Here is a 7,895-nt window from a genome sequence, read left to right on the forward strand (position 1 = left end):
CTCCTTGCTACCACGAAGAGAGCTGCTATAAATACATGTGGGTCCTTTTCCCATTTTTATGATCTCCTTGGGATACAGACCTAGTAGTGATATTGCTGGGTCAAAGGGTATACACAATTTTATAGCCTTTTGGGCATGGTTCCAAATTGCTCTCTCTCTCTCTTTTTTTTTTTTTTTTTGAACATTTGGGGTTTTCTTGGCAAAGATACTGGAGTGGTTTGCCATTTCCTTCTCCAGCTCATTTTACAGATGAGGAAACTGAAGCAAACAGGGTAATGTGACTTGCCTAGGGTCACACAGCTAGTAAGAGTCTGAGGGCAAATTTGAACTCAGGAGGATGAAACTTCCTGACTCCATGCCTGGCACTCTATGCACCATAGTGCCACCTAGCACCCCTCTATATATAAAAACTGAGTCTCAGAGAAGTCTGGTGCTTTGCCCAGGGTCACACAGCCATAGAGTTGGGGCTTTAATTGAAGCTTTGGGATTTCAAATCTAATGCTCTTTGTAGTTCTACTTTTTGAGCCCTTGATTGAGGTCAGAGGGTGGGGTCAGGGTGGAAGCTGGGTAGGGCTGAGTTTAGGAACCTTGTGCATTAGACAGTTGGGAAGAGGGCCAGAGGTGGGGATCCATCATTAGACCTGGGAAGGTGTTTGCTAGTCTCTGGTTCAGGTGCCAGGAAGCCAAGGGAGGGACGCATTGGCATAAATGGGGGGAAGGGGAGATGAAGCAGCAGACCTGTGTGTTTGTTTTGAGTAATCTCTGCTCGGACCCTCATAGAAGCAATGTGGAAGAACGCTGAACTGGGAGCCAGCTTGCCCTGGGTCCCAATCCTATTTCCAAATACTCCCTAGTATTGAAGACTTTACGACTGACTTCCATTCTCTGAACTTCAGGCAGGATGGTACAGAGGAAAGAGTCAGAGTCTCGGGGTCAAGAGGCCCAGCTCTGAGAGCTATTGGCTATGCAACTCCAGGCATGCCATGATGAAAACATCATAGGCTCTGGAATCAGAGGGCTTGGGTTCAAATTTCCTTACCTTTATGACCTTGGATAAGTCACCTAATTTTTCCCAATTCCAAAATGAGAGGATTGAATGACCCCTGAGGTCCCTTTCTGCTCTGTGTCTATGGCCTGAAGTTAGTTAAACTTTCTCGGCCTTGGTTTCTTTATCTGTAAAAGATAAGGAGGGTGTCATTGCAGGCAGCAGCTTACAAATTTTGAGGGACTTGGGGAAATTGGGGGAGGGGTGATGCTTTCTTTTTCATCTCTGGCTACAGCCTTGGGAAAGTTCCTTTTCCTCTCTGTTCATCAGTTTCCCCAGTTTCCCCCCACCCTCAGTCAATAACCCTGGTCTCCTTCCTTCTTTTCACAAGGATGCCGTGAGGGAGGTAAATAGATCTTATCAGGCAGCTAAATACGTGGGGCTCCCATGGCAGGCCTAACTACCAGGTAGTGTGATGATTAAGCCTTTCAGCCCATTACAGCTGGGAGACGATAAAGCTCTTTGTGGCTTCTGACCCACTTCCTGGGCCAGATCCTGCCCCAGGCCTTGGGCCTTCCCTCCCTCCCACCTGAGGGGAATCAGGAAGCCTTGGGGAGTGGGGGCCTGCGTCCTAAAGGCCGCATCCGAATCGGTACAGGGCCGGGGGAGGGGGAATCCCTGAGGGAAAAGGTTAGGAAGGACAGGACAGAGGTATGAATCAGCCTCTAGCCATGTGGGTTTAGAGGCCTACTTCTGGTAAATCCTGGCTGAGGAGACCTGGATGATTGGCTGGGCTGGAATCTGGTCACTGGGGCATGGAAGAGGATGATGCCATGTCGGGCCTGGCTATTTCCATTGGCCATCCTTCCCTCCCCCACCCTTTCCATCAGCCTCGAGTCCCAGTCCTGTCCCTAAAGCTTGGGCCCCCACGGGAATAAGGCAAGAGTGGAATCTGAAACTTGCAGAGAGAGACAGAGACAGGGTGCTTCCTTTCCTGTCAAGAAGGCAGGGAGTGAGGGAGTGAGACCTTAAAGGTGGTTTCCAGGAATGCAGCCTATAAAGTCTCTCAGAGGCTCTACGGTGCCCTGGAAACGACTCTGAACTTGGGAGTCCCAAGGACCTGAATTGGAATCCTGGTCCAGCCACTCACTTCCCCTGTGCCACCTCAGACACGCCCTTCCCCTCTGTGAAGCTCTGTTTTCTCCTCTGTGAGATGAGGGCTGCTCTCTCTACAGAGCTTCTAAAAGATCTTGTCCTAAGGGACCAGAAGAGAAAGCAGCCGTATAAGCGCAGTGGAAAGAAAACTGACTTTGGAGTACGGAGACCTGGGTTTGACTCCTCACTCTATCTATAACCTATAGGACCTTGGCCAAGTCACTTCCTTTCCTCTGTGCCTCAGTTTCCTCATCTGTAAACCTAGAAGGTTGGATTAGAAAATGTCTTAGGGCCTCTCCTGTTCTATCATCCTAAAATGCTTATGAGAGGATTAGAAATGCAACTACTCAGGGCAGTTTAGAGCAAGGTTTCTCATATTTGCTGTCCTGGATCCTTCTGGTCATCTGCTGAAGCCTATGGACTCCTTTTCAGAAGAATGTTTTTAAATACATAAAATAAAATATGTAGGATTACAAAAGGCATCAATTACACTGAAATAAAGTTATCAAAATATTTCAAAAAACAAGCAAGTTCACAGACCCCAGGGTCGGAACTCCTGGTAGAGATGTCTGTGTTCTTTTTGCCTTCTCTACTGAACTGTCAACTCCATGAGGGACTGGCCAAGCTCAACTTTTTGACTTCCCAAAGTGCCTAGCAATGGGCTGTGCCCATTAAGAAATGTTCGATGAACATCGAGCACAGTAACAGCGACATTGCACCATGATCAACTGTGAATGACTTAGCTCTTCTCAGCAACACAATGATCCAAAGTACTCTCAAAGGACTGATAATGGAAAAGGCTATCCACCCCCAGAGAAAGAACAGAGGCAGCCTGAATACAGACAGAAGCATACTTTTTCACTTTTGGGGGGATGTTTTTTTCCCTTTTGGTCTGTTTCTTCTTTCACAACATAACTAATATGGAAATATATTTTACATGATTGCACATATATAATCTACATCAATTTGCATACTGTTTTAGGGAGAGGAGGGAAGGAGAAAATTTGGAACTCAAAAAATGTTTTAAATGAATGTTAATAAAAAATAAAATTAAAATTTTTTTAAAAGATAATTTTCTGTAGGTTTAATCTCCATCATGGTTTGATAGCTTAAAAAAATGAGGACAGCTAGGTGGCACAGTGGATAAAGCACTGACCCTTGATTCAGGAAGACCTGAGTCATTAGATACTTACTAGCTGTGTGACCCTGGGCAAGTCACTTAACTCTCATTGCCCTGCCCCGCCCCCCCCCAAAAGTTACTGAGGATTCCTCAAAGAGTTTAGGGGGCAGCTAGGTGGCATAATGGATAAAGTGCTGGCCCTGGATTCAGGATGATCTGAGTTCAAATCTGACCTCAGACACTTAACACTTACTAGCTGTGTGACCCTGGGCAAGTCACTTCATCCTCATTGCCCCGCCCCCAAAAATGAATAAAGAAATCCATGCTGGTTTTCAACATTAAATTGAATGTTAATGATTGCACATGTATAATCTATATTAGATTATACTGTCTCAGGGAAGGATAAGGGGAGGGAGGAAGAGAGACAGGGATAGAATTTGGAACTCAACTTTTAAAAAAATGTTAAAAATTTGTTTTAATGTAATTGGGGAAAATGAAATAATATAAAAATATAAAGTACTATAAAAATGAATGTTACAATTATCTTTATATATAATTGGAAAAAATAAAATACTATAGAGCTAGAAAAAAATGTTCACTGAATAGAGAAAAGGCCCTACCTCCTCTCTCTGGCATTTTTGTAATCAGACAGTGCACCCTGTAGTGAGTCCATAAATATTAATCCCATGAACAAACCCCAAGGATCATATCGTTTTGGCAAATGGATCATTTGGGGTGTGGTGCATTTGCCTTAGGAAATCACTAGACACTGGAAAGTTACAGCAACAAGAAGAAGGAGGACAAAGAGATGATACCAGGCAGAAGATGCCCCAAATCAGGAAACAAACAACTGGAAAAGATGCTTCCATTTCTGCTGTGGCCAGGTAAGGGAGGGAGGGCGGGCGTGGCATTTATTGTACCCATTTTAAAGATGAGGACATGGAGATTCAGAGAGGGAAAGTCACTGGCCCATGGCCACAAGGTTTGCAGGTGTCAGGTTTTTTTGCAGGGTTAGTGCTTCAAGACAGGTCTTTGGGGCTCCCTGTACCTCTCCAGAGGTAGAGACAGGATTGGGAGTAGCCCACAGCTCCCCATGGATGAAGAGACCAGGGCACCCGAGTGGTGATTTCCCACTTCTTGAGCCCCACCCACCATCCTGGGCCAATTCTGATTCCACACCCCATAAATAAGAAAAAGGATGAGATCTCAGTGAGGGACTGAAAAAATCATCCTTGACTCAATGTATCAACTCAGTTCAAATCAGCCAAGTGCTAACTCTCCATATGGCCCTGGACACTTCTCTTCCCTCCAAAGACCATCAGTTTCCTCATCTGTAAAATGGGATGAAATAAGAGACTAACGGACAAAATTATCTCAAAGATTTTTCTTTTCTAACATTCTATGTTTATAGTCCCTTTCTAAGCCTTATAGGTATTCTATTAGGGGCAGCTACTTGGTGTAGTAAATAGAGTTCTGGGCCTGGAGTCAGGAAGACCAGAGTTCAAATCCATCCTCAGATACTTATACTAGCTGTGTGACCCAGGGCAAGTCATTTCACCTTTGTCTGCCTCAATTTCCTCGAGGGTAAAATGGAGATAATACCTACATAGGGTTGTTGTGAAAATCAAATATAAATGCTTGTTCCCTTCCCTCATGCTCCATTATTCTTATCTAGAAGGGACCTAAAACATAAACATTCTATGTTCTTGAGTCCCTTCCTGCTCAAACGTTCTATGTTCTAACGTTCTATCATATTGCCTTTATTTTTATTCCTGGCTTAAATCCCTCGTTTTTAGCTTTTGGGTTAATTTAAGGTTTTGGGGTTTTTTTGGTTGTTTGTTTTGGGTTTTTTTTGCGGGGCAATGGGGGTTAAGTGACTTGTCCAGGATCACACAGCTAGTAAGTGTCAAGTGTCTGAGGCCGGATTTGAACTCAGGTACTCCTGAATCCAAGGCCGTTGCTTTATCCACTGTGCTATCTAGCTGCCCCCAGGTTTTTGTTTTTCTAGAGATATTGGTGTACTTTTCCCCCTCTGCTATAAATCAATGCATGATGGATTTGAAATAGAATCAATTTTTGAGGCTGAAGAGAATCAAAAAATGAATTCACATGTCCCACAGTCCTTTATTAGGCCCAGGATTTCTCATAATCTTTTTTTTTTTTTTTTTTAGTGAGGCAATTGGGGTTAAGTGACTTGCCCAGGGTCACACAGCTAGTAAGTGTTAAGTGTCTGAGGCTGGATTTGAACTTAGGTACTCCTGAATCCAGGGCCGGTGTGTTATTCACTGTGCCATCTAGCTGCCCCTCATAATCTTTTTATACTCCTCCCTCCACCAAAAACATCTCCCTTCTAGCGCCAACACTTAGGTTCTATGTTTGAAGGTCCAGTAGTTGAGGTTCCTGGTTCTTTCCAATTCTAACCCTCTGTGGTCTATAATTTGATATATTTATCAAGAACCCATGTGTTAAGTTGACAGAGGAGACACCCATAACAATAGGGGAGAGAAAGAGACTGGAAAATTTTCTGATCACTCATCACCCCTGTATCTGGGAGGGTGTTTGGCCTCAGGCTGAAGGGCACCACCGCTGACTCCCCATGGTGGGCAGGAAGGAATTTTCACTGCTCAGGTACAAAGAACAGTTGCACAAGAGAGGCTGCTTCCCATGGGGAGTGTATGTTATCTCTCCTCTATCCAAGGTAACTAATCAATCCATCCCACCTGGGATAGTGTCAGGCTAGGGTGGGGGCCCATGGGGCCTCAGAAGCTCTGCTCTCTTTCTCTTCCCACCTTGGGGGAAGAGTCTTCTTTCCCCAAACCCCACCTTCCCTTCCCCAAAATAGAATCACAGACCCTGAGAGTTGTAAGAGACCTCAGGCCCCCTCTAGACCGAGTCACGTGTAAGCAAAAATCTCCCCACCACATCCCTTGAAGATGGTGGCCACTTGAACTAGATAATGTCTAAGGCATCTTTGGGGCCAGGGATCCTATAATCAAAATCTACCTCCCTATCACTTTGATGCTAACTCTTTCCTCTGGGGCCAAGCAAAACAGGCTTAATCCTTCTACCCCAAACCACCCATTAATCACAACTCATGGTCAAGTCATTGAACTCTCGGCCACCATTTCCTCAGCTGTAAAATGAGAGGGCTAGACCTCTCTTCCAGTCTCCTGGCACCTTACTGCCCTCCCCGTTACTCAGGAATCTAGAGACACTGGTTTACCTGCTGGTCTTTGAAGATGCTCATCTCCTAACTCCGGGTGTTTTCCCTGGCTGTCTCCCATATCTGGAACTCTCTCCCTTAGCATCTCTGCCTCCTGACCTCCCTGGCTTCCTTTAATTCCCAGCTAAAAATCCCACCTTCTATAGGATCTCCACTAATGCTAGTGTCTTCTCTCTTGTTTGTATGTGGGTGCCTCCCCCATCAGACTGTGAGCTTCCTGTGAGCAGGCACTGTCTTTTGCCTTATTTTTTTGTATCCCTAGCACTTAGCCAAGTGCCTGATACATAATTGTTACTTCATAAATATTTATTAGATGGGGGCAGCTAGGTGGTGAAGTGGATAAGCACCAGCCCTGGATTCAGGAGGACCTGAGTTCAAATCCAGCCTCAGACACTTGACGCTTACTAGCTGTGTGACCCTGGGCAAGTCACTTAACCCTCATTGCCCCACCAATATATATATATATATATATACACACATATACATATATATACACACATATATATATGTATATATATATATACACATATACATATATATACACACATATATATATGTATATACACGTATATGTGTGTGTATGTATATGATATATGTATGTATATGTATATATATGTGTGTATCTCTATCTATCTACCTGTCTATCTATCTATCTATCTACTAGATGAATGAATGAAAAAGCATTTCAGACTGAATGGCCTCTAAGGTCCCTCCCAGCATTAGGGGAAACTAGGTGGCTGGGGTATAGGCTGCAGGACTTGGAGTCAGGAAGAATTGAGTTTGAATCTGGTCTCAGACACTAACTGTGTGCCTATGGGCCTCTGCCTTAGCTGTCACACACAAGTCAAAGCATCACCTTGTGATGTTATTGATTAGCTAATAATAAAACCCACCCAACAGGGTTGTGAGGATCAAACGAGATCACATCAGTAAAGCTCCCTCCAAACCTTGACCCCCTTGTTGTGGCTGTCTGCCCTTCATTTTTGAAGAGGACCAATAAAATCACAAGGTGATACTTTGACTTGTGTGTGAATTGGATTGAAATGAGGCAGAGTTGCACAAAGTTGTCGGACTCACTCTCTTTTCCAGAAACGCTGAAGTCCAGTGGTAGAACAGAAGTCAGGACGATTGGCAATAATAGCCCAGGATGCATGGGATGATCTTGGGGTCTTCGGTGTCTGACAAAGCTTCAGCCTCCTTCATGGGGTGTTAAGGGAGGACTAGTATCTCTGGTACAAGGGCTACCGAGGTCTTTTCGAGGCTGCTCATCCACCTTTGGTTGTTCACCTTTCACTCAGCTCTCACCTGTGGCTCTAAGAAGCTATGCTAGCTATTATTACTGTATACGTAGGAGCCTATGAAATATTGAAGACCAATGGATCACAGTTCTAGAGCCAGATGGGGCCCAGCTA

This window comes from Dromiciops gliroides, chromosome 3, assembly GCF_019393635.1.
Source record: "Dromiciops gliroides isolate mDroGli1 chromosome 3, mDroGli1.pri, whole genome shotgun sequence".
NCBI lineage: Eukaryota > Metazoa > Chordata > Mammalia > Microbiotheria > Microbiotheriidae > Dromiciops > Dromiciops gliroides.